The sequence below is a fragment of the Oenanthe melanoleuca genome, chromosome 2 (assembly GCF_029582105.1).
Source record: "Oenanthe melanoleuca isolate GR-GAL-2019-014 chromosome 2, OMel1.0, whole genome shotgun sequence".
Classification (NCBI taxonomy): domain Eukaryota; kingdom Metazoa; phylum Chordata; class Aves; order Passeriformes; family Muscicapidae; genus Oenanthe; species Oenanthe melanoleuca.
Genome location: NC_079335.1, coordinates 65,023,033 through 65,046,649, shown reverse-complemented (window position 1 = coordinate 65,046,649; position 23,617 = coordinate 65,023,033). Strand labels below are relative to the sequence as shown.

General features: G+C 39.5%; 1 protein-coding gene across 2 annotated transcripts in view; it reads right to left on the bottom strand.

The window, feature by feature from the left end:
• GALNT1 (polypeptide N-acetylgalactosaminyltransferase 1) overlaps window positions 1–20,821 on the bottom strand; it is an 82,567-nt gene extending 61,746 nt beyond the window's left edge. The window contains exon 1 of one of the 2 annotated variants that reach the window (XM_056484655.1): window positions 20,624–20,821. The gene's annotated coding sequence lies outside the window, so the exon portion shown is untranslated. The remainder of the gene's footprint in view (window positions 1–20,623) is intronic. The other variant, XM_056484656.1, reaches the window with a different exon arrangement.
• Between the last annotated feature and the right edge of the window lie 2,796 nt (window positions 20,822–23,617).

Here is a 23,617-nt window from a genome sequence, read left to right as displayed (position 1 = left end):
GTGAGTGCACACGGCTGGGGCATGCTGAGCTTCTCATCCATCAACAAAAACACTCCCCACAACCTGCACTTGTATCCCAGGCCAATTCCCCATCCCCTGCGCCCCCTGCTTATATACTGGGCATGATGTTTTGTGGTATGGCAAGTTCCTTGCCTTGGAGTAAGTCCTACTTAGCAACAACTAAAACAGCAACAGCTAAAACAAATTTTAGCCAGTCAGTGTAATATGCTGACCATATTCACAGCCTCAGTGTTTGTAAAGTGCAAAATATAACTGTCTCATATTCAGGTAAGTGGCTATACTGAATAGTCTCAATATTTCCATTCCTATTATGCACAGAACTTCCTCCTGACACATTTAATGTTAAAAACAGCAACAATCATGCAGAGCTATCTATGCCCAATGAAACAGCTATCCCTACTTGTCACACTCCACTTACCACTCTCACCTCTTCCTAAATATAACACAGACTGACTGCATGATTTTTTAGCCATGCCTTTCTAGTCTGTGCAACTTCTTCTGTATTCAGTGAAACACCTCCCCACACACACAAAATCATGCATATGCCATAAAATACAGAGCCAACTCCATTGCATCAACTTTTTTTCCTTCCAGCCCAATACAGTGGTATGACCCTGCACAAGGTCAGAATAATCAGTGAAAGAGACTGAACAGAAAAGCATTAAATTATTAGGGTGCCATTAAACTCTGAAGAAAACAGATTTGTAACACTGAGAAACCACATCATCTTCCTGTTATTCTTGAAGTGACCAAAAATATGTAAAAACACCCAGAGTGTACAACAAAACAACCACAGTTTTGTTCCATAAGTCTCCATGGCCTTATCTTATACAGAAAAATAGCAAGGAAAAATAAAAATCTTTTGAGTAAATCTTTCTTAATGGTGCAATCCAAAGATTATTTTTTTTCCTGCATTCAATTTGTCAGAAAAAAAAAAATCATAGCCATCATTTATATTAGTATCAGCAAAACCATACAGACAAGTATTATGTTTAACAGCTGTTACATACACACTGTTATCATATTATCTCCCCAAACCTTAGGAAAAACCTGTCAAGGTAACAGTTGCTTTGATCAGACTGACATCTAAAGTGTGTCATTACTTTTCTTGGCCTTCACTAGCAGGCTGTTCACCAACCAAGCAATGATTCAGCAGCACACTCAGCCATGCAAACAATGCAGCAGCACCTTCCTCTCACAGCCCTCCTGCTGCCCACAGGGACAGGGACTCAAAACAACACAAGCAGTGTATGAAAGGGACCAAGAGTGATTGAACCCACAGAGGTACTTTGAGTTAAATATGATTTTTGGAAGTCAACTGTAAAATGGACCCCAAACTGTACAACCAGGATCAAGACTACTGAAAAGCTCATTTTCATGTTGCTTGAGAGTACTACACTGCTGGAAAAAAAACAGAAAAAAAAAAAAAATACAATACTGCTCTCACCAGTGAAGTGCATACTGTCATATTCACAATTATTATTAAATCGCTTTGGACTGTAAGAAATAGCTTTTTCATAATTCAAACTACTTACACAGGATTGTTCAACACACCAAAAGAGAAAGGAAAGGAAAGGAAAGGAAAGGAAAAAAAAAAAAAAAAAAAAGAAAAAATAAAAGACAAAAACCCAAATTATTCACAAATCAGGAAAAGCGCTGCAGGTTTGTGAAGATGACAGAAATCTTTTTTTACTATCACGATTCAAAAACATTAGCAAGGCAATCAGCAAAACCAGTTTATTTTGATAGCACTAACTTACATCAGCTTTAAGTAGGAGCACAGAGCATCAATCCAGGCATGCTTGCCTCCAGTGGGACTATCAACAAAGAGTTATGTGTTGACTGCTGAGAGCTGGCAGACACCCTCTGCACCTTCTCTTCAGCCACCAGGAAACACTACCCTCATTGTTTCACAAGTATGCAAAGCAACCAGCACTGGTGTGGATGGAGGATGTGAGCCACAGTGAAAAATGCATTAGACACCTCTCAGCTCCTTCCATTAACAAAACATTCACTATGAAGGAATCCAGAAGTCAAAAAAAATTAATGCTTGTGTCAACTAAAGTTTTTTGTCTGCATTGTTTGTTTATAAAGAGTGGGTAGTGTAGTTTTCCAGTGATGTTTCCATTGTAATAGGCTATGAAAACATAAAGACTGAGCTATACTTTGCTCAAAAAACCTCACCTTCCTATCCAATTTCAACTCCAGTCTCGTCCTCTCACCCCTTGCTGGGAAGAGCTCAGGTGGGACCAGCAGCAGAGGCACATCCCCAGCACTACAGACAACACATTTCCTGTGTAAAGAGCACTGACTTTGGACCTCACCAGCAACTCCTCACCACAAGTCACAAGAAGCTTAGGAGACATCAGATGGTTATCACTTACTCTAACAGATCAAGTCACCTTCCTCCAAAAACACAAGCATAGCAACAGCCCTGGACCAAGCAGCAGCAGCCAGGCAGAAGCATCAGCCCCTCCAGGTACAAACCAGCAGTAACCCCAGCTGCCCATACCTGTGTGCATCTGCATGGCCATGTAAACAATGGGAAATTCCTCACTTAGTTTTTAGAAATATGGCTCCCTTTCCATTTTCATAGTACTGCTCTTTGCTGGAAAAATTAATATTAACACTGGCAAATGTATTAACAGGGGTCCCTTCAGCTGAGAAAGACGGGGCTTTAACATTTTCTAGTCTTCCCTAACTCATGAGAAAAGACTAAATGCTTCCAGACCTACAGAGTAAAAACATCCTACTTAATAATGAATGCAAAATAGCTAAATACATAACTACATTAAAATCAATGACAGCTGCCCTCATAAATTTTACATTCTGTAAAATTGCATGCCCTATGATCAATGCTCTTTTCAACAGCATGCAGAGGGCTTCAGGAGAGCTGCCTGTTTTATTCTAGGTCAATATTGAAATGAATAATCTGTAACCTCTCTGATCTGATGCAAAACACCCAGACAGTAGTAAAGCTTATGGGTGTGGCTGGCATAAGAGAACAGTTCAGGGAAAAGAATGTATATCAGTAATTCCCATACCCATTATATTCATTTCCACTGATAATTACTAATGGAACTACAGAGTGAAATAACTACAAATATTTCCCACTACCTCAGAGATGATCAGAGGGATGCAAAGTTACAGATATTCAAATACACTGTTTTAATGGTGCTTAAAAGACCACAACCTCTGCCTTCCACGGGCCAAGAAATCAGTTTGCAAGTGTTAACAACAGCAGGACAATAAACTTACAGCAGCCCTATCCTATATGCAGAGAAAGAGAACTACAGAATTGTTCTACTTCCAATCAAAGGATTAGATTTTCTGAGTTCACACACACAGAGTGTTATAGCAGGAATTATAGCACATTACTTAGAGTGAGAAAAGTGGGAGGGGGAGGTAACCAAGCAAGATCCAAAGACTTGCCATTCACAAGAGGCAGTACTTGAAATAAATCAACCGGTAAATCTGCAAAAGCAAATGTCACATTTACACAATGCAAAGGGCATCCATGGTATTAATATTTTCTCACAAAGATAATAAACAAAGTGCTAAGTGGTAGAAAATTCCCAAAGTAAAACCACTGCTCCACAACATCTAATTATGTGTCTTTGGACACTGAGAAATCATTTCTTGCAGCACTCTGGCATGAGACAGGCCACATCTATTCAGCTCTATAACTTCATTGCAAAAGAAATATAAACACTAGATTTCTAAATTAAATCATCTATGGCTGTACACAGAGCTAAAAAAGGCTGTTTATATATTTACCAACTTAGGAACCAAATGAAGCTATAAAAACCCCCTCACAAATCTAACAGGAAGTAGTTCCTTGCACTATGTAATTAGCACTTGTTAATCAAAGAGGAAAATGAAAAAATTGTCTTCTTGTCCACAAGCTTTTACTAAGTCTTACATTATCACACAGTACAATATTAGCTCCCAGCAGAGACAGCTGTTTAAGAGGTGAGCAAGCGTATCATAACTCCAAAGTCCAAAATAACACATTGTTTATTAGGAGGACTTTAACTCAGGGAACAGTTAAGTTTACAGTACACAAAAGTAAACCTTCAGAAAAAAAGTTACCCCAGGGCACAGAAGTAATACAGACAACCTCCCCTAGGAAAAAGAAAATAATCAAGTCTGGCCTAGGGACTGAGCCCTTTGGAAATATTAATGTTCTATTTAAAAACAAAATTTTGTGGTGAGGGAAATAAATAGAGAAGAGGGAATGGTTTTCTGCCTTCTGCCAGATTTAAAGCTTTTCAGTAAGACTGTCTGTCAGTGTCAACAGGAGAAAATATACTCAAACCAACAAACTGCTTGGCTGAGCATATGTCTTCATGCACAAATACTAACCCTCCCACAGAAATTCTAGTTTCGGATATATGCATCTGCCTCCAGGCAAAGCTCTGCTGCTTGCAACAGTATCTGAAATTTGGCTGAGCTGACAAATGACTATCATTTCTCACTTGCAAGAGTAGCAAGATCACTTCAAACAACAGCAGCAACAAAATATTCCTTTCTTCTTCCTACAATAAAGCAGGCAAACTTTTTCTGGCTTCAGGTGAGATAATGGTCCCTAATTCAGGAAGTTTTGTTTACCATGGAGGAACACAGGAAACATTACGTGATCAAGTTTCCAAAACAATGGATTGAGTTAGTAATACAGATCCCAATTTTTTTCTTGTCCTTTTTTTGTAAAGTCAGTAGCTACTTTCAGGTGGTTGAAGCAGCATCCTGAGAGCCATTAACACTGTCAAAACAAGGATGAGGAAACTGCGACAATAACCCAATGAATTAGCTCTTCTAAAAAAAGCACTGCTGTTTTAATGCAGCCTTTGGCAATGCAGCAATCCAGCCCACAGCTTCCCAAATCATGCTGCAAACCTTCAGGTTTCTTCCTAGAAATATCCCCACTTCATTTGATTTACTAATTGCTGAGTCAGTCAGCTGTTTGCAGCATCTTTCTTTTTACAAGCACGAACCCAAAAGATACCTCGGTATTCAGGAAACAAGGTATGCAGTTTTCATATATATCATGCTTAAAAAAGTGAGAAAGAAAAAAAAAAAAAAAAAAAATGCTGAAAATCAGCACTGCAGCTCAAGGACTGCATAATAACACCCCTATTCCCCAAGCATTTGCTCTATCCCCACACTCCTTTCTGGAAACGTCACAGTTGAGTACAGATTAGAGCTAATTCAGCACGGAAATATACCGCAATCGAGACATTTTTGCAATCTATTTCACAATACTTGCCTAAAGAAGGGAAAGAATCCTCAGGAAAAGACTTTACTTCAGCAGCAGGGGCAGACATATGAAGTTAAGAACCTAATTCTTAAATTTTGAGAGTTGCCACTGTTCTTACACTAAATCTCAACACGCCTATTATATCTTAATTATAACTATATCTTCTATTTTCTCCAATTCTGTAGTATTTTTCAGCTATTCTCTATCAGTTTTCCACCTCAATTTTGCCAGCTCTTTAGCAGCTGGGTCACAAACACTGTTAATTACATCATAACATCATGAGGAAAGAATTATTAATCTGGTATTTGGCAGAATGCTTCAGGGAATGAGAAACTTTCATTACTGGAAATCTCTATCAGTTATTCAGATATGCATTTGGCCATTTAGCATTTTCAATAACTGGAAAGACATGAGTTGCTTCTCTAAACATCTGACTGATTCAGGGTTGAGGAATAATTCTTGCTTGAATATTCCAGAAAAAGATTAAACAGTAATCTTCTATATAGAGGCTCATTCTAGAGTACATGAAAAGCTAGGTAGCAACATGAACACATGCAGAATGTTTATGTTTCTAATCAGCCCCTAAAACCAAAATTACTTAAGCTAAAATACTGCTAGGCCCCTGCTACACTGAAGAGAATGTCAGGATACTGAAAATCAGAACTTGTTATTTTATAAGTGGGTCTGCTATGCTTAAGAACATTTCAGCAAGCATCAAAATGAAAGAAGGTACCTTTTAAAAATATGAAAAACAATAAGAAAAAATGAAAAACAATAAGAAAGATATTGTACTACTTTTCCTCAGTCAACACTGAATTATTTTTATTCCTTTAGTCACATGGGAAAAAAAGTTTGGAAGCATTATACTGTCTTAAACCACTTTTTCCAAGATGTTTAACTTGTCATGCAGCAAAAGAAGCAGGGAGCTCTCAACACTTCTGCCAACCTCATGACAGACCAAAACAAAGCCTCCCAGCTCATTCAGCTCTCAGCTCAGCTGTTTGACAAAGTTATATGCTTTGCAAATGACTCCTCATACTGGGTTGGGTGGAAAGTATCAACTAACTATTTTGTATAGGTTAGGAAATGTGCTATTTAAAGACTCAAATTCAACTCATCACTAGTAATTAAACTAGAGAAGGCAGTGCCAGCTCGAACAGCATTTCTAAAACATTCTTCTGCAACTGAAAACCTCAGGCTTACAAATTCCTCCCTGTGAGGCTCCCACCAAAAGAGAAGACCATCCATTTGTCAAAATACCTGAGCTGGGTTCCCATGATAAGAAATGAACATGTAGCTTCAAAATACTTCGAGATAAAATTAAGAAGAATCAACTTATAAGTAGTAGTTCAAGTGCTTCATCAGCTTCAAAAGAATAGCAAATGCTGAGAATGGGCATTTGCTTTGCAAGCTGAAATGTTCTACAGACCAAGAATGCTCAAACCAGTGATTTGTCAGCATTGCTCTCAGATTTGTAGCAAAAAGTCTTGCACACTTCCAGAAAGCAAGTTCTAAATAAACCCTAAATAAAAATATGATGACTTAAATACAATCCTTTCAGCAAAAGCCTTATCAACCTTCCATATTAATGGGAAAATTACATACAGAATGGAAAATTAAATTTGATTTTCCAAACCATAATGACATTCTGCTTATTCATCAAGAATGAATATGGCAAAATGTTTGTAAAAGACTTATTGCTCAGTGTTATCTTCAGGACATGAATGTAAAAGAAAATTACAAGTATTTAAAGAACATGTACATCTAACTCCTTATATATGGCCCATGGTTTGGAGTACCATGTATCTTTTTGCTCAAGAGACATCATGTCTTATCCATATACATATACTGCCTTTCCCAGCTCCCCAAAAATTATTCCAACACATCCCAGTACTATATTGATGTGCCCTATGCTGTAAATGAAAACAGGAAACATGCATATTTTATACTTTACTGGGGCACATAAAACCATCCCAGATCTTGAAAAGATCCCACTAGTATTTTCCAGGAAACTAAACCCTATGTCAAGAGCAAATTTTGCCCTTGTCAGAGTCAAGAGGGGTAGGAAGGAAGAAGGTCAAAATGATCTTTTCCTATGTGAAATTGTGCCTAGACAGGCAAACCATGCTAGTCAAAACTTTTACCTGTCAATAGGTAAATTGTCCCCAGTCAACACTTCCACATTCCCTTCACACTTCTGGATTTGCCATTTCTTTTACTAATTACCTTGCTATACCTCCATAACATGACTATTTGACAAAAGAAATAGTGAAGTATTATTTAGCCATTGATATATTTTGTTATATTCTAGAGCAACACATTTTATTCTTTCTTGTAACTTTTCTGTTCCCTTTTCCTATAGGGCTTATGTTGCCCAGTACCTGTCTGCCTTTATTTTGAGCCCCTGATGAACACTTGCCTAATTCTGACACAATGCAAACTATTTTTATCTGCTAAAAGATGCTTGGTAGCAACACTCATGCCATCCAAACCCAATTCTCTCCAATCTCAAATATTTGCTCTTTAAGGCAATCTACTTCTGCAATAGTTTTCCATAAAGCAATGTCTCATTGTCAGATTTTGGATGATTTTTTTAAGCAGAGGCCTAGCCTTTAACTATTTACAGGGTATATACTCAGTGAAATAATTCCAAGCTGAGGAGCCAACAGTACAGTTTTTCAATATCATGACCCAGTGATTTACTTATAATGTTTTGAAAAGTATGTCAGTGACTCATGAACATCATCAGAACAACAGGAAATTTGAGTATAGCAGGATGTTTTACATTATGTGCAATTTGGAATTTTTTTCCTAACATGCAGTGTAATCCCTGTTAGAAAGACCAAGATAAACATATAACTCAGATACCATTACCAAGAGATCAAAAAATAGTTACAATGCACCTTAAGACAACCTACATTTTTTCTTAGGCTCTAGTAATTTAAAGGCTTGAAGCAACCAACTCCTTTCCTGATTACACTGGTTTGTGCCAAGAAAATTGTTACTATATATTGCATAAAAGCAGATAATTCAGGTAAAAACTGGAATGAAAGGCCACAGCAATGTTAAAAATATGTCCATTCTTAAACTAAAATTTAGTAACAGTCAAGTCTTTAAAATCATATCAGCTACTAGCATTCATTCAGAGAGTCAAGAATACTGTTTCTATTATTTGCAATATAAGCAGTCTTAATAGTTGCTATGACACTATTTTTACAGAGTAGGAAACATGTCAACCAAAGAAATAAGGTCATAACTAAATATCCAACAACTAACTGAATTTAAAAGTTCCTTCATTTAATTTTTGAAATTCAGAAAGTTGTTTTATTAATGTTCTCACCCCACTCTCCAACAGAGAGAACAGGAGATGCCATAGTTAAAAAATAGTCACTTCATCAGTTAATTGTCTCTTGTACAGGTAGCTTTTTCAACTATTCCCATTATGAATAAAATATATGAAAATAATTTTTCCCATAAATTCAGACCAAACAGTTCCTCAGCAAACTGTGGAAACTTTGTTTCAGGCAGAAGAAACATGATCAACCATTCATTACTGTAAGCAGAGTGGTTTAACTTTTACCACTATGCCCTTCTAATAAATTACCCTGGAGCAGCAGCTGGATACTTGTTTTATAATTTAAAAAGACCAGCTGCAGTACCAGCCACAACACAGTGGGGAAAGAAAAAAGAAAAAACAAACAAACTAACTAAAAAACCAAACAAACAAACAAATAAAAAGACTGACAGAATGCCGATGCTTAGAAATAAATCATGGTCTACCTGCAAAGAGATCTTATTAAAACAATTTATCCTGCCTTGAGGAAAGCAGAACTTTGGGTTTATCTTCCACAGACAACAATAACCTCAGCACCTCGCTGCTGCTGCTGCCCCTTACAAGCTCTCCTTTATTCCTCCACCTGCAAAATGTCCATTCCTTTCACAATGGCATCTTCCCTATGTCTCTTAATTACAAATCATCAAGGGGCATCAGATGCTAGGGTTTGTTCCAAGGTTCAGGTATTCCATCTGGCCAGTCAAAAGCAAGGCTTACTGCTGAACTGGCAGGCTAGAAAACAACAGGTTTTGTTGAGTTGCCTTTCTTCAATTTTCTCCAAAATTGTGTCAATTTGTATTTTGGGGATTTTTGCCATCTACAAATTGGAACAGGAAGGTGGTGGGGACAGAGGGTAAGAATGAGGGAGGGCTAAGAGTGAACAGAGCAGAAGATCAAACTGTCTCAAAAAGGCAACTCCTCCTCTCCAGCCAAAATTATTTTTGTTGCCTGAGGCAATCTTCAAGTAAAAACTATTAAATTTAGGACTACCACATGCCAATGTCACCACATTTTACACAGGACCAGAAACCAGACAGACAAACTGTAGGCAGGGAACAGAATCCCAGCCAGTGGTGGTACACCCAGGGAAATGCCCCTCCCATCACTTAAGTCTGGATATTTGATCCATACATATCCAGGCAAAGCCAAAAGTTTTTAAGTTTAGTGTATTCAATTTTGTGAATTAAAGTTTCATCCTTAACTTTCCTCTCTCAAAAAAGGAATTTAAAAAAAATAAAAATATGTATACATCTTAAGCTGTCTTTTTGAAGCTGAACAGAAAACAATATTTCCTCCACAAACCTTCATTCACAGTGGATACAAAGATTTTCAGACAAATACACAGTTTTAACACAGAAGTGTTTTAAAATTTCCCTAGTCTACTCACAGTTGACTTCACAAGCTTGGAGGCTTTTCTTTTATGTTGCTCCATAAACATTCAAGTTTTTATAAATATTTCTGGCTTTATACCCCTCCATCTGAAACAAATCCCTTATTGAAGAATTATCTTCCTTTTCCAGAAGTATGCATAAGACTGGCTAAACTTCTCCAGTTCCAGCCACCACCAAAGAGCTAAACTCCTTTCCTCAAAATGCAAGACTTGGGTATGGAAATTTGAAACACACTATTTGTCAGTTAGGCCATTGTGATGATTTCCTCTTCAATAAGCCTGACAATAATTAGAATTGAATCTACTTCAAATACACCAGTCTTCACTTTGGTCTTAAAACCTGTCTCTCTTCCCTGACATATCCTAGTCTACCTTTTATGTAATAGTTGGATAAATGGTTAAAACCTAAAGAAACTTATTAAGTTTTTCAAACTACATTGAAATATCTCTAGTAAATTAAATTATTCAATAACTTACATGTAAAAGAAAATAAAAAACCTTACATCTTTTCTGGATAGTCTCCAAGCACCAGCACAGTAAAATGAACATTCTCAGTTAGCTGACTTTGAGGTAATTTCCTTTTTTTTTTTTAAATTTAAACACTTGAGTTACACTAAAAATGATGATTTTCTGGAAAACACTGAGCTTCACTTTCAGACAGCCAGATCTCTAAGAAATGTGAAACCATGTACCAAAAACCCCAAATTACTAGCAATTTCTATTATTTTTACTTCCTTTGCATACATTTCTCCACTCTCATTCTTGAATTATTACCACATTCTTCTGAATAAAATTAATGATTACACCCAACCACTCATCACATATCCATACAAATGGAAGAAAAGGAGAAATCACAAATCATGGAAACTTAAGGTGGTGTGCTACAATATATACAATTTACAATTGATATAAACTGTTTTAAACTAACAATTAGCCAGCATTTCACAAGTGACAAATGAAGAAGCAAACAGTCTCTTAGAAATTCCTCTTGGGTTTTCTCCATAGAAATACACCATAAAGCTCATCCCTGCTGACAGAAGCAGTAGTGAAACATAATTCCATTAGCCTGTGCAGTAAAAGATGGTTTGGTTGTAAGAACGTTGGTTCCAAATATTTTTACAGCCATGCAGTTGAAAATTTAGCTATGAAAATTGCAAGGTCAGACTTTTGATTTGGAAATAAGTGCCTGATGTGCATGGTATTTAACTCTTCTGCACAGAATTGGTCATAAAGGAAATCTGTTCACCTTAAAAGTCACTCCATTGTGGATTCTTTGATTAAAAATGCTCGTGATCCAAACTAGCAGATCAGTGCAAACTAGTGACCACAACTCATTGCTACTCAACTCTACTGCAAATAACTGAGGTATGCTATAAAAAAACAAATAAAAGGCATTGTTTTCCTGGCAGAAAGCAAGATGTTTTATGAAGTTTTCCATACAGAGGAAAATGTGGTTTAAAAAGAAGTCCTTAGATGCCTCTCAAATATACATAACACTTGCAAAATATAGAGAAACCATTGTTTCAAGCTCTTAGAAGCTCCTACTGTGTTTGGGAAAGCACAATTTGGAGGAAAGAATGAATAGTCATAATAGCCTAAAACTGCATAAGAAAGCTTTGATATGATCCAAAGCAAGAAAATTACATATTGTTGTACTTTCATGAATCAGATCCCAGCAGAGATTTGGTCAATTGGTTTCTTGCACACAGCAGATTTCAAGCATTAACTGCTTGCAGAAGAGTGATTAGTTTTCCTGGACATGGAAAGACAGAATAAAAGATGTGATTTGACAGCTCTGCAAGATCCAAAAGCAACCAGAAGAAAGAAACACGAGGAAGAAAGGAAAGAAAATAAATAATGTCTAGCAACAAGAGGGTTGGTTTAATGGTTTTTATAGGGTTTCTTTTTTAAAAGATTTAACAAATTCAATACCCAAGATTACTTTGTTTCCTGTGGGCATTGGTTACCATATTTTTTTTTAAATTAACTACTGCAGGTATAAAGATTTTATGATTTAGAACTGCAGCACAAAATTAGATATAGAAATTGGCAAGTATAGTTTGCTAGAGAAAAAAACTTTTGTGCTGAGTCTGCATACATAATGTATCAATTGCTTCAAAATGTTTTAAGCAGCTCTGGTTGCTCACTAGACTCCTAGAATTCTTCATGGTTTTTAAACACTCTTTTTCATTTGATGACATGCCACCATAGCAGAATAATGATAATAATGTTATGAAAGGGCATATGAACTTGTAATAAAAAAAAAGGCTATACCACATGCCTTTCAAATACCCAAATTAAGATTTTCTTCAGATGGCTGATGTACCACATTTAAGTACCTTCCAACTGCACTTTCATAGGAGTTGATGGATTGCTTAATATTTTCTGCAGAAGTCTGTTAGTGTTACTGGACAGTCATGGTACCAATGCTTTTCTCTTTTTTAACATTTTGTACAACCAAGTAGTATTTTAACTACCAAAATACAGCTTTAGACTTGATAAAATATTAATGCAGCTCCCAGCAATTCAATGAATCTATTCACAGCCAAACATCAAATACATATTTTAGAGCACACAAAACCTATAATGAACACTATTTTTTCTAAAGCTATACTGAGAATAATTTTAAGCTCTCATCATATCAGTTGTTTTGAACGTTAGATTATCAGTCATTTACTTCTGGAACTCTGTGTAGGCTAAGCTGTCCTCAAGGGTGATGTTGATCTATACAATTTTAAATTATTTTAGTCTAACGTTCATAAAACCTGTGGTACCACATGTAAAACCAATCTGATGCTGAAAAAACCCCAAACTAACAACTAAAATGTTTTTTATGAGTATGCCATCTAACACATCTGCAGCTGCCCCACTCTGTTCTCTTTTAGCAGGGAACTTGACAAAGAATGAAGAATTCCTGAGCATCCTTCATGCCACATTGTGCTCCCTGTTCACTTCAGTGCCCAATTAAACCACAGTAGAAGTCACAGGAAAGAGACCACTGAGCAGCTTGGAATTGTGTTCTCACAGCTACCTCAGACCACATTTCCAAAAGGTTACCAAGCTGCTATCCTAAGAGGACGGATAATTAGACTAAAGCAAAGTCTGAAGCAAATGTATGTTTAATTTAGTGGACTTTCCTATCATTTCTGTAACCCTGCTTATACACACATAGCTCTAGAGCAAGGAAAAAGTCCAGTAAGAACCTGAAGGCTTTTCAAAGATTCTAAGAGGGAACAAATACTGTATTTTTGACCTGCATTAAGGCTCATGGAGGTGGTACTGTGCTTTCCTACTCCCTAAAGTTATTGAACAGCTTTGTATTTTTCATGCCATTTCTGAGACTTTCAGTTCACAAAAACAAGCCTTAAAATCAAATATTTAAACATCAGCCTGAAAAAAGTTCTTCAACTTTAAAACCATTCTTTGCAGACAAAGGGCCTTAAGGGATGAGTTTCTTTTTTCTTGAAATACATATTTCAAATAAGTGTATTTAAATCATAGCACCTCTGCTGCATGCTGGGAAGTTTAATATTTGTTGCATGATGTGTATGGATCCACACTATCTTGAGAATTTGAAAACAAAACAAGTTTACTAAACTATTACTGATTTAAGTATTTTGCTTTCTGAAACTTCAGCAAGTCCTGAAGAAAAAATTGCAAGAGTATATCGGAAAAGGGGTGAACAAAATTACACACTGCTAGCAGGGGTGGGGGTTTTCTTTGCTATTCTAAGTAGAGCTGCCATTCAAGTATCTCTTTGGAGCAGGGCTGTTCTGGTGTGCTATCTTCAACCATTACTCAGAGATAAAGACAGCAGATATTTGGTTCATCCACATGACACTATAGACAGTAGCCTTTAAAACCACAAAGTCATCTGAAAAAAACAAGTTATGTGAAAATGAATACTTAGTTTCTTTATGGCAAACTCACAAACCGGACATCCAAATTAACATTCCAATCAGGAGAAACAGAAATAATTCCTAACAGAAGTATTGTCTGGAAACAATAGTAAAAGCTAGGGTTTGCACCTAAAATTAGGTTTCAGCTTCTGTGTTTGAAAAGTGTATCAATCCCAATTACCCTGAGTACATAATGAACTGAAAATTAAATAAATCCATTAGTTTAATTTTAACCTAAATGAGTCCTTAAAGATACTTTAAAAGTGCTCCATCAGTGAATGTTCTCAACTGAATGTATTTAACACAGAAACATAATGAACAGGATATGCACATAAGAGCCTGGGCTGTTCTTAATGCTAAATTATTCATAGTGGTAATCAAACTGATGAATGTCACCGAGTGAAAAGACAACTATGATCAATCTTATTTTTTCACCCACAACTAATATGCATTTGGGTCATCAGAAGATTTGGAAGCCTATTGTACATGTGGTTTGTTTTTAGCAAAGTGAAGAGCTGACCTCATGATATGACATCTACTTGTTACCCACCTGTGGTTGGGGTGAGAGGCAGCTTTAAGCTTGATCTCAGTCCTTGCTCACCCTGCCCATGGTAGTCAAACTCATTTTGAACACTATTGTGGAGACATCTGGTCAAGGGAGGGGATTGTCCTGCTCTTGGGCAGCCTCACCTTGAACACTGTGTGCAGTTTTGGGTGCCACAATATAGAAAAGACATTAAACTATTAGAGAATGTCCAAAGGAGGACAACAAGGACAACAAAGAAGGTGAAAGGTCTTGAGGGGAAGCAAAATGAGCTGAGGTCACTTGGTCTGCTCAGGAGACTGAGTTCCTCTTGTGAGGGGAAGAGAAGGGGCAGACACTGCTCTCTTCTCTGTGGTGACAGTGACAGGACCCAAGGGAATGGCCTGAAGCTCTGTCTGGGGAGGTTTGGGTTGGACATGAGGAAAAGATTCTTCACACAGAGAGTGGTCAGGCACTGGAAGTGCCTGGACTCCCCAGGAGTGGTCAACCAGCCTGACAGGTTCTAGAAGTGTCTGGACAATGCTCTCAGGCACATGGTGTGACTCTTGGGGATGGTCCTGTGCAGGGGCAGGAGTTGGACTCAAAGATCATTGTAAATCCTCTCCAACTCAGCATATACTGCAATTCAGACCAATACTAAATACCTCTTTGTCTTTATAGACATCCACAGTCATTTGATCAATTTTTCTGTTTTTCAGTCAGTTTCACCATTCAGGCATGTAGAGTAAGAACTTTTAAATCTCTCTATATATACTGATAATTGATTCCAATCTGTTACCAGTATTCCCATCCGCTGGTTTGCTCCTCACAGACATTTGAAAACAAATTAAAAAAACCCTAAACAAAACAAGCAAACAAAACTTAAAAAAAAACCAAAAAAAAAAAAAAATAAAACCAAACCAAAGCCAAAAGCCCAACCCAAAATATATTTCCTTCTCCCTGGAAGAATCCTGGCATTATCATCTTCCATTTAATTGTCAGCATAATTCTGGTTATCCTTCACAATTTGCACTAAAGCACTGCTAGCATACTGAGTGCAGGTTTAAAAGGCATGAAAAGGAGATAAGATAACAATGACCTGTGGCTATGGAAAAATAAACAGATTGGGATTCAAGTTCTTCAGGTTCTGTTGGCCTTTGTCATGTGGTGCCTGTAAAATCAGACCAGTATTTCTGCCTCCTGTCAAACTACTTATTGAGAGATTTGTACATGGTCTGTTATTTTCATCATTCCTGTGGCTGACAGGAAGCACCAGCTGAAACTTTGGGGTCTGTTCTACTGTAAAAATAAAAAGTCAAAGAACATGACATACCCTCTCACTTGCCTGTTTTCACAAGCAACTTCAATGCTCAAAATCATTCTGACTCAATTGTTCCACATAACCAGGATGACAAATTTTGCTGTATGACTTCATTTACACATCAGGAACTCTGTTACAGGAAGATATATTAGAACTAAACATGAAAATAGTACTGCATCCCATTACAAAGAAATATTATTTGTACAAGAAACACTAAGATTTCATCCACACTAAGAAAACCCATTAAAAACATAATTCTTAGAGATTCTACCACTTGCACAGCTTAACCAATATTAGAACTAGTGAAAACAAAGTAAAATTTTCCAAAAAATTTACAATACAACACTGGCTTGCCATTTACAGGACAAAGTCTTATAAAGCAAGATGAGAATTAAGGAAAAAAAGAGCAGTTCACACATTCTGCCTCCAAAGGATGCTAACGTTCTTTCAACTAGACAGCAAAACACTCAACTGGCTTATCTTTTGGATAAGTTTTCTAAAAGAGTAAAGTTTCTGAAAGTTGATACCAGCATGGCACATGAAAAAAAAGAAGTATGAAAACACTTCCCTCCTTAACTAAGGATGAATTTCACAGCAGCTTTACATGAGCCAGTCACAGAGTCTGAATGTCCACAGCAGCAAACTGCTGCTGCTTTTTACTGTTCTTCTCTAGCAGTACATCTCACAGGAAACAAACACAAATGTCTTGAGGACCATCAGATTACACAGAACAGCAACACAACACAAGCAGTGCTCAAATTCCTACCTATATATCTCTCTTAAATGACAGTCTGACAGAGGAGAAACTGAGCTGAAACCATCGATGAGAGTTGCTGTGGTCATTGAACACTGATTCCAGCAAAAAGACACCCTTAGAAAGCTTTTACTCTTGAGGATAACTTTTTAATACCGAAGAAATGAAACTGACCGCTCCAATACCAAAATGAAATACTTTGGGAAAAAGGAAAGAAAGCTATTTTGAAGTAAATTCATAAAAAAAAAAAAAAATGCTGTGGTAGAGCTTTTTATTCATTGGAAATAAAGCTCAGGATCACAAGAACAAGGTTGGTAAATGGTATCAAAAGACAGTTTATGAAGACCAACTTGCCAAGGGTACCTCTTCTCAACTAACCAAGTCTCCAAGCACATTTGCTTTCAGTGACAGCTGAGGTTATGAGCTAAACACACCTTTTCCATGCTGACTGTTCAGTTCCACTGGTCAAAGACAGGAGGAATCAAAATCACTTTTCCTGTTAGGAACTACAAAACATCACTCATCAGTAGCATGTATAGTGCAGGGCTTCAGAATTCAAGCTAATTCTCTTTTGTGGCTTATAAAAAGACCTTTATGTGAACCCAATGGTAAGAATGCCTCCATGAGTTGGGAATTACTACAACAGCACGTGTATGAGATAATTTATGCAGTGCTCAAAGTCACAAGCTTCCCATTTAGCCAAAAGTAAATGCCCCTAAAGAACCTTCATATTTCATACTGCAAAACTGTATTTAAGTAATCAAAAAGTGAATAATAGAGCAGTTAGCCAGCTCTTTAATACATTAGCTAAAAGTATATCAATTCCATTGATTTTTACAATGGGCTGATTTCACATAATGGATTAAGCTCTCTAGAAAGACTGTAAAGGGGAAAAAATGCTCTGCCAGAATTAGTGGAAGATGGTGTCAAAGTGCTTTTATGACAAGCAAGCAGTTAAAACATTTTATTTGGGGATGCTAAATTTAGAGTACTTCTGTCAGGAATAGACCTGGTGCTAACAGTTGAGTACAAGCCATGATTTCACTGCAGATACATTTTCAAGATTTCAGTTATATTTTCCTTTAATTATTTTATTCCTAGCTAGGAAAGAGAAAGTTTGAACTAGGAATATGGAATCAAACTTCAACACGGCAAAAGGTTAACAGCAGGATGCTTCAAGGATCCATAAAGCTAGCAACATTTAAAGGCCCCAAAAACTGAGCTAAAAAAAAAAAAAAAAAGTAGAAAACTTAATAGTTATATAGGTTAGTCAAGTCAAAAAATGTAACCAACTGGAAGCTAATCAACCATGATGGGCAGGTAATATGCTTGCACATAAAAGTCAACGTTAATAAATGCAGAAGAAGAGCCACTGAAAGTTAAATAATTACTAGTATGGTCAGCAACCTTCTAAATTAAGTAGGCCCAGTACAAACAAGAGGATTACAAGCATCCCTGTGGAACTCAGGGAAGATCTCAGCTCAATATGAGAACATTGCTGCTGATAATTAAAAGTATCAAGATTCAAAAGCAGCAGTGGCAAGCACTAGCAAAAGTGCCTTCATATAAAACTAGTGCTTCATTCTTAATGACCTGAAAAAGGCTGCTGCAGCATTAAATTAGGTAAAGAATTAGAAATCCAACAAAAAGGTTCAGAAGACAAAACATGGAAAAACACAGTTATAAGAAGACTAAAGGTAAACAGAAGGAAAATAATTTACACCTCAAAAATTAAGATGCTGCTCAGCAAATCAGGAAGTATACAATCCAGAGATACTCTCTTTTGATACAATACATAACTGAAAATTCACTTATGTCTAGTGCATCTTTATAATAAAGAATCTGTCAATATTCAAAGGACAGAAAAATTTGACTGGGATGAAGAACATCCCATGTAATGATCCAAGCCTATTCTATTAAGTATTGGTGCAAGACACATACCATCACAGAAATCCAACATTTGCCTTCTTTAACACCTCTTATAGCTGTCATAAGCCATTCATCCAGTTGAACTCCAGATAAACTCCAGTGTCACAATTTCAATACTAAAATCAACATGTCGACCCTTCAAAGGGGGAGGGGGCACCAAAACCCCCTCTTTCCAAACAAACTTTAAAAATTAAAGAGCAACACTGAAATTGTGCAAATGATGCACTATAACTTGGCCTGAAGGACAGCACCACATATTTTTGGTTGTAATTTAAGACAGATAAAGGAACTCCAAAATTCTTAATTAAGTGATTGGTTAAGTACAAAACACATCTCTTGAACAAAACATGGTGCAAATTGCACTTAAAAGATTTAAGTATTTGGAAGTACTTTATTTTTAGATGAGTGTCCCTGGAGCTACTTTTTGTTCTCAGACCAGAGACAAAGATTACACTCCTTTTGTGATAGAATAAAGAAAAATATTTAACAAGCTTACAGCTAACATAAAGCTTATCAACACATATGCAACAATGAAAGGACAGCAGGATACTATTTCCCTAAAGCAGCAATTTGGTATTGAAATTTATTCTAAATTACCTCCATTCTTTTTCTGTATAGCTTACCCCTGAACTCATTTGAACAAATTCACTTTGAGATGATGAGGGAGAAGAGTAAATCTTTGTATAAAAGTGAAACAGTACCACCTCACCACTAGGCTAAAAAATAACTGTCACATGGTGTTTTCAAAGTATTTTCATGACTGTCTTTGAATTGTCCTACTCCTCTAAGAATTAGGTAGACTCATTCATGCAGCTTACAGTTCTGAACAGACAGACATCATCCAGTAATAGCCCATGTGCTGTCCTTATCACCTTGATCTCAAGGGTGACTTGTGTATGGTGTCCTTGCCCAGTAACATTTGTATCATTTTTCTGAGGATGACCATGCTACCACAATTTCCCTACTGACAATAATTGTCTCAGGCTTACATTCCTGTTTCACAGGTAAGCCTGAAAAATGCAGCAAACAAATTCAAAGTGCTAGCAATACCACTTAAAAAAAGGCCAGCATCACAGGAGGACACAGACACGATTCCAAGCCACAGAAAACGATGAAGCTGGCACTAGAAAGTGAAATGCTTTCTTCAAGATAAAGTAATTCTTTGTATTTACAAGAAAAACGAGTTCTGTGGTGTTCCAAGTGCTCAGGGTAGCATGATCTTCAATATCTTTGCAAAGGAATGAATTTGAGAGCAGCAGTGTATAATAATACATGGTTAGTTACATAGTTTTGGTTTGCACAGCTGTTGGCTACGTTCATTTACAGTTCATGTAGTGCCAACATCATTTATATAAACCGAAGGGGCCGCTTCACTCCTGTTCATCGCCATAAAAGTTATTTCTCTCAGCAGCTGCCGCACAAAACCAGTTTCTATTTCAGTATCTCACGCTGTAAGTTCACGAAGCGGCAGGTTCCAGAATCTACTAAAACAAGCGGGACCTAAAGAAACTTGCCTATGCTTAATAATATAAGGGGGGCGGAGGAAGAGGGGGCAGAAGACACACACTTCTGCTTTCCTAGGGTGGAAGGAGGTAGTAACCCTCTGTTAACATGGCTAAAGTCACATGAAAACCAAGTTCCATTAGGCAACCAATTAGAACGAGAGCTTCCCCGACTCTCTTCAGCTTTATGAATTAAAATGCAGTAAAATAAGGCTGATCCCGAGCCCAGAAGATAAAGTCTAACATATTAGTCACATGTTACGTAATAAACACCAACTGAACGAACTCGGTGTGACAGCGGCGAAGAGGTAGAGCCGACGATGCTGCCCTGGTACTCCCCCCTGCACACACACACACACACACACACACACAGACACAGAGCCACGCTACCGGAGGCTGCAGACACACAGCAGCTCCCGAGCCCGGGAAGCAGCACCAGGACGTCCCCACCGCAGGACCCTGTCCCCGGCAGGAGCACCTCGGGGAGCCGCCGGAAGGCAGCCGCGGGCTGTGCGTGCCCGTCCCCCGCCGCGGTCACCCCGCTCGGAGGCGGCGGCTCTCCCGCAGGAGGCGGCTGGAGAGGGGAGAAGCCCGGCGCTGCCTGAACTTGGCGCTTCCCTTCCCCCGAGCCCAGCGCGGCCGGGAGCGGGGCGGGGGGAAGCGGAACCCGAGGCGCCCGGAGCCCGCACTCACCTCGGCCCTCCTCTCCGCGGCCGCCGGGCGGACGTCGGGGCGAGGCGAGGGGCTCCGCCAGCCCCGCCGCTGCCGCGCCTGTCACCGGGCGCCCGAGCAGAAGAGTCCCGCAGGGTAAATCCTCCGGGCGGCGGCGGGGACGGGGACGAGCCGCGCTCCGCCCGCTCGCCGCGGCGGCCGCTGCGCTGCCGGGCTGCCGCTACGGCCGCGGGGAGCCGGCGCCTCCGCCCGCCGCCTCGCTCCGCGGCCGGGGAGCAGCACCGCGCCGCCGCCGCCTCGGCCGCGCTCTTCCTGCGGCTGCCGGGAGCCGCGCTCCGGGCGCAGCGGCGCGCTCACTCGGAGCCCCGCGGAGGAGCCGCCGCCTCCCTCGGCGCCTCGGAGCCCGCAGCTGCAGCCCCCCGGCAGCGCCCGCTCCGCATGCCCCGCGCCCCGCCGCTCCCGCTGCTGCCGCCGGCGGCGGCGCCCCCGCCCGCTCTCCCGCGCACCACCGCTGCCGCCCGAGCCCCGCTCAGCGCCGCGTCTCCATCGCCGGCGGCGGCGGCGGCGGCGCGGAGAGGCGGGATCAGGGAAGGGGCGGCGACCGCCCCGCGCGGCCCCGCTCCGCCCCGCCGCTGCCCCGGATGTGCGGGGGTCGCCGTGCCGGGATGTCGGTACCCGGGCGGGAGCCGCCGCCCACCTCGGTGCGGCACAGCCGGCGGCGCCCTCGGTGCCCGCCTGCCCCGAGCTCCGGCGGGCTCTAGTGCAGCACGTACCGAGCCGGGGGTCCCTGCGGGCTGCGGGTGCGTGGCTGCCAGCCGGGCGGCGGCTCTCCGTGGCGTGCAGGCTTTGTAGCCGGTGAGCAGGTGTGGTGCTTTCCTGTGTCATCCCTGCTGCGCTGGCACCTGCTGCACCCGCGCTTTACGTGTGCTTCAAAAGTAGGTCTGGTCGGTGAGGACGAGCGGGGACCGCGTGGCAGCGGCTCGTCCTTCCTGTGCCTTGTGATGGGGGTCAGCAGCAGTGCCAGCTCCTTGCTGGGCCACGGGTGGCTTTGGCACAGCTTGTGTGCCGCCGACGTGGTGCCCCAGCAGCGATGTTGGGACGCATAGCTGAAACAAATGTTCCATTGGATCATTAGGCTGCAACAAGCCTCTTCTTAGTAGTGGTCTCTGGGCAAGGAAGCATCATGTTATCTATGTGCCCTAGGACCGCGTTTGTGTTCTAAGATTGTTCCATACAACTACTTCACACACACACACACCAAGATATATTCTGACACTTGAATTCTGTGAAGTGTTTTATCTTCTCCCTAGTCTTAAAATCAGTTTTTTAAAGTTTGTAGATCAAAGTTTGTATGTTCCCTTTAGAAAGTCTAACTCGCAAAGTTTCAGTGAAGAAAACATTGGGTTTCCTTGAGGAGTGAATCTTGTCTCTGAAATGATGTATAACTTTAAAGAGGTATTTGTTTACAGAATCCAAAAACCATGCTGTGCTCATTATAAACATTTTTAACAAGTTTCTTGGCAGAAACCCTATATTCAAAGTAGAACTTCAACAGAGAAAGGAAAAAAAGAAAAGTGTGCAAAGTTAGGTGAATGCTGAACACATCATACCAATGCCTCATAATTTTTTGGGGAATTTTGCTGGTGCTTCCATTTATTTCTCCCTTTAAAGACCTTTCAGTTCAGTCACTGGCTGGTCCTAGCCCTTTATTCACAACACACTTGAAGTTGCTCTATGGTGATTTCATTTTATCTAACCCTAAGAATTATTTTTTATTTTCTTTGCAACATTTACAGGTGCTAGTTGCTCTTCCTGCCCTCCAAAGTAACTTAGACTTTTTTAAAGGCACTTAAGTTTTTCCAGCCATTCATTTAGGGTGCTTTTTCTTCAGATAAAACCAGCGAGTTCAGAATCCTGATGTACACATCTACTAAGGATGACTACTTAGTTTGTGAGGCAGCATACAGGACTCTGTTTCTCCATAGATTTTGGTGAATACTTTGAAGCTATTTCAGGCCCAGCCTCTTTAAGCAGCAGAGTGCAGGCAGAAGCACAGAGGTTGTGCTTCAAGTCCATCTGCCTTTTCTCCCCTCACTAGGGAAGTGTCAAAAGTGCAGGATGGATTCCTGAGAAGACCAGGATGCACTGAGGATTTGACTAAAAGGGGATTTGACTAATATTGACTGAAATACCTTGAATTAAAAAAAAAAAAAAAAAAAAAAAAAAAAAAAAAAAAAAAGGGAGAAGACGTAGTCAGGTGACAGAGTAAACATTCCTGTGAAAATACCAAGGTAGCCAATGCATAAACAGTAGGACAAGGAGGCATTCTTCACCCAGTGGAGGGCTCTCACATATGTTCACCTTCCATAAGCTGAATAGGATTGCTTGTGTGCTTAAACAACTTAAATGTTTGAGCTTTGCTGTATTGCTCAGCTGCTACATCCACAGGCAGTGTCTGTACTGTGACAGGTAGCTTCCCTGTGAGGGGTAATGCACACAGAGCTGTCAGGCTGCATTCATTTTCATTTAGCATTTATAGGCTGAGCTCTAAATATGTGTGTGCTTATACACAGACAGATAATACAAGAAGTATCAGGCTTTCCTATTAAAAAAAGAAAAAAGTGTTTTAAATTTACACTATTTTTTTATGATCTGTTGTATGCAAGCAGATACATTGTGTTATGATTGATTCAACTTGATTTAACTTGTTCTGTTATGATTGCTGATGCCATAGGATGTATCCCAAGTTTCTCTGGTGGAATTTCTTTATGACACCTCAATTATCTATTCTATTGCATTGCAGCCAAGTCCAGGAAACTTACTTAGCAAAAATGTTATTAATCTCATGGAAAGAAAAAGTCAATGTGAGATGTCTGGATACAGCCAGAGACACTTTCAGAAGTGACATGAATTTACTAAACTCTGTAAGTAAAAAAATGCAATTTTGGAGTAAGTGAACATTCAAAAATGTAGTCTATAATTTAAGGGCTAAGTTTAAGGCATTTGTATTTAGAG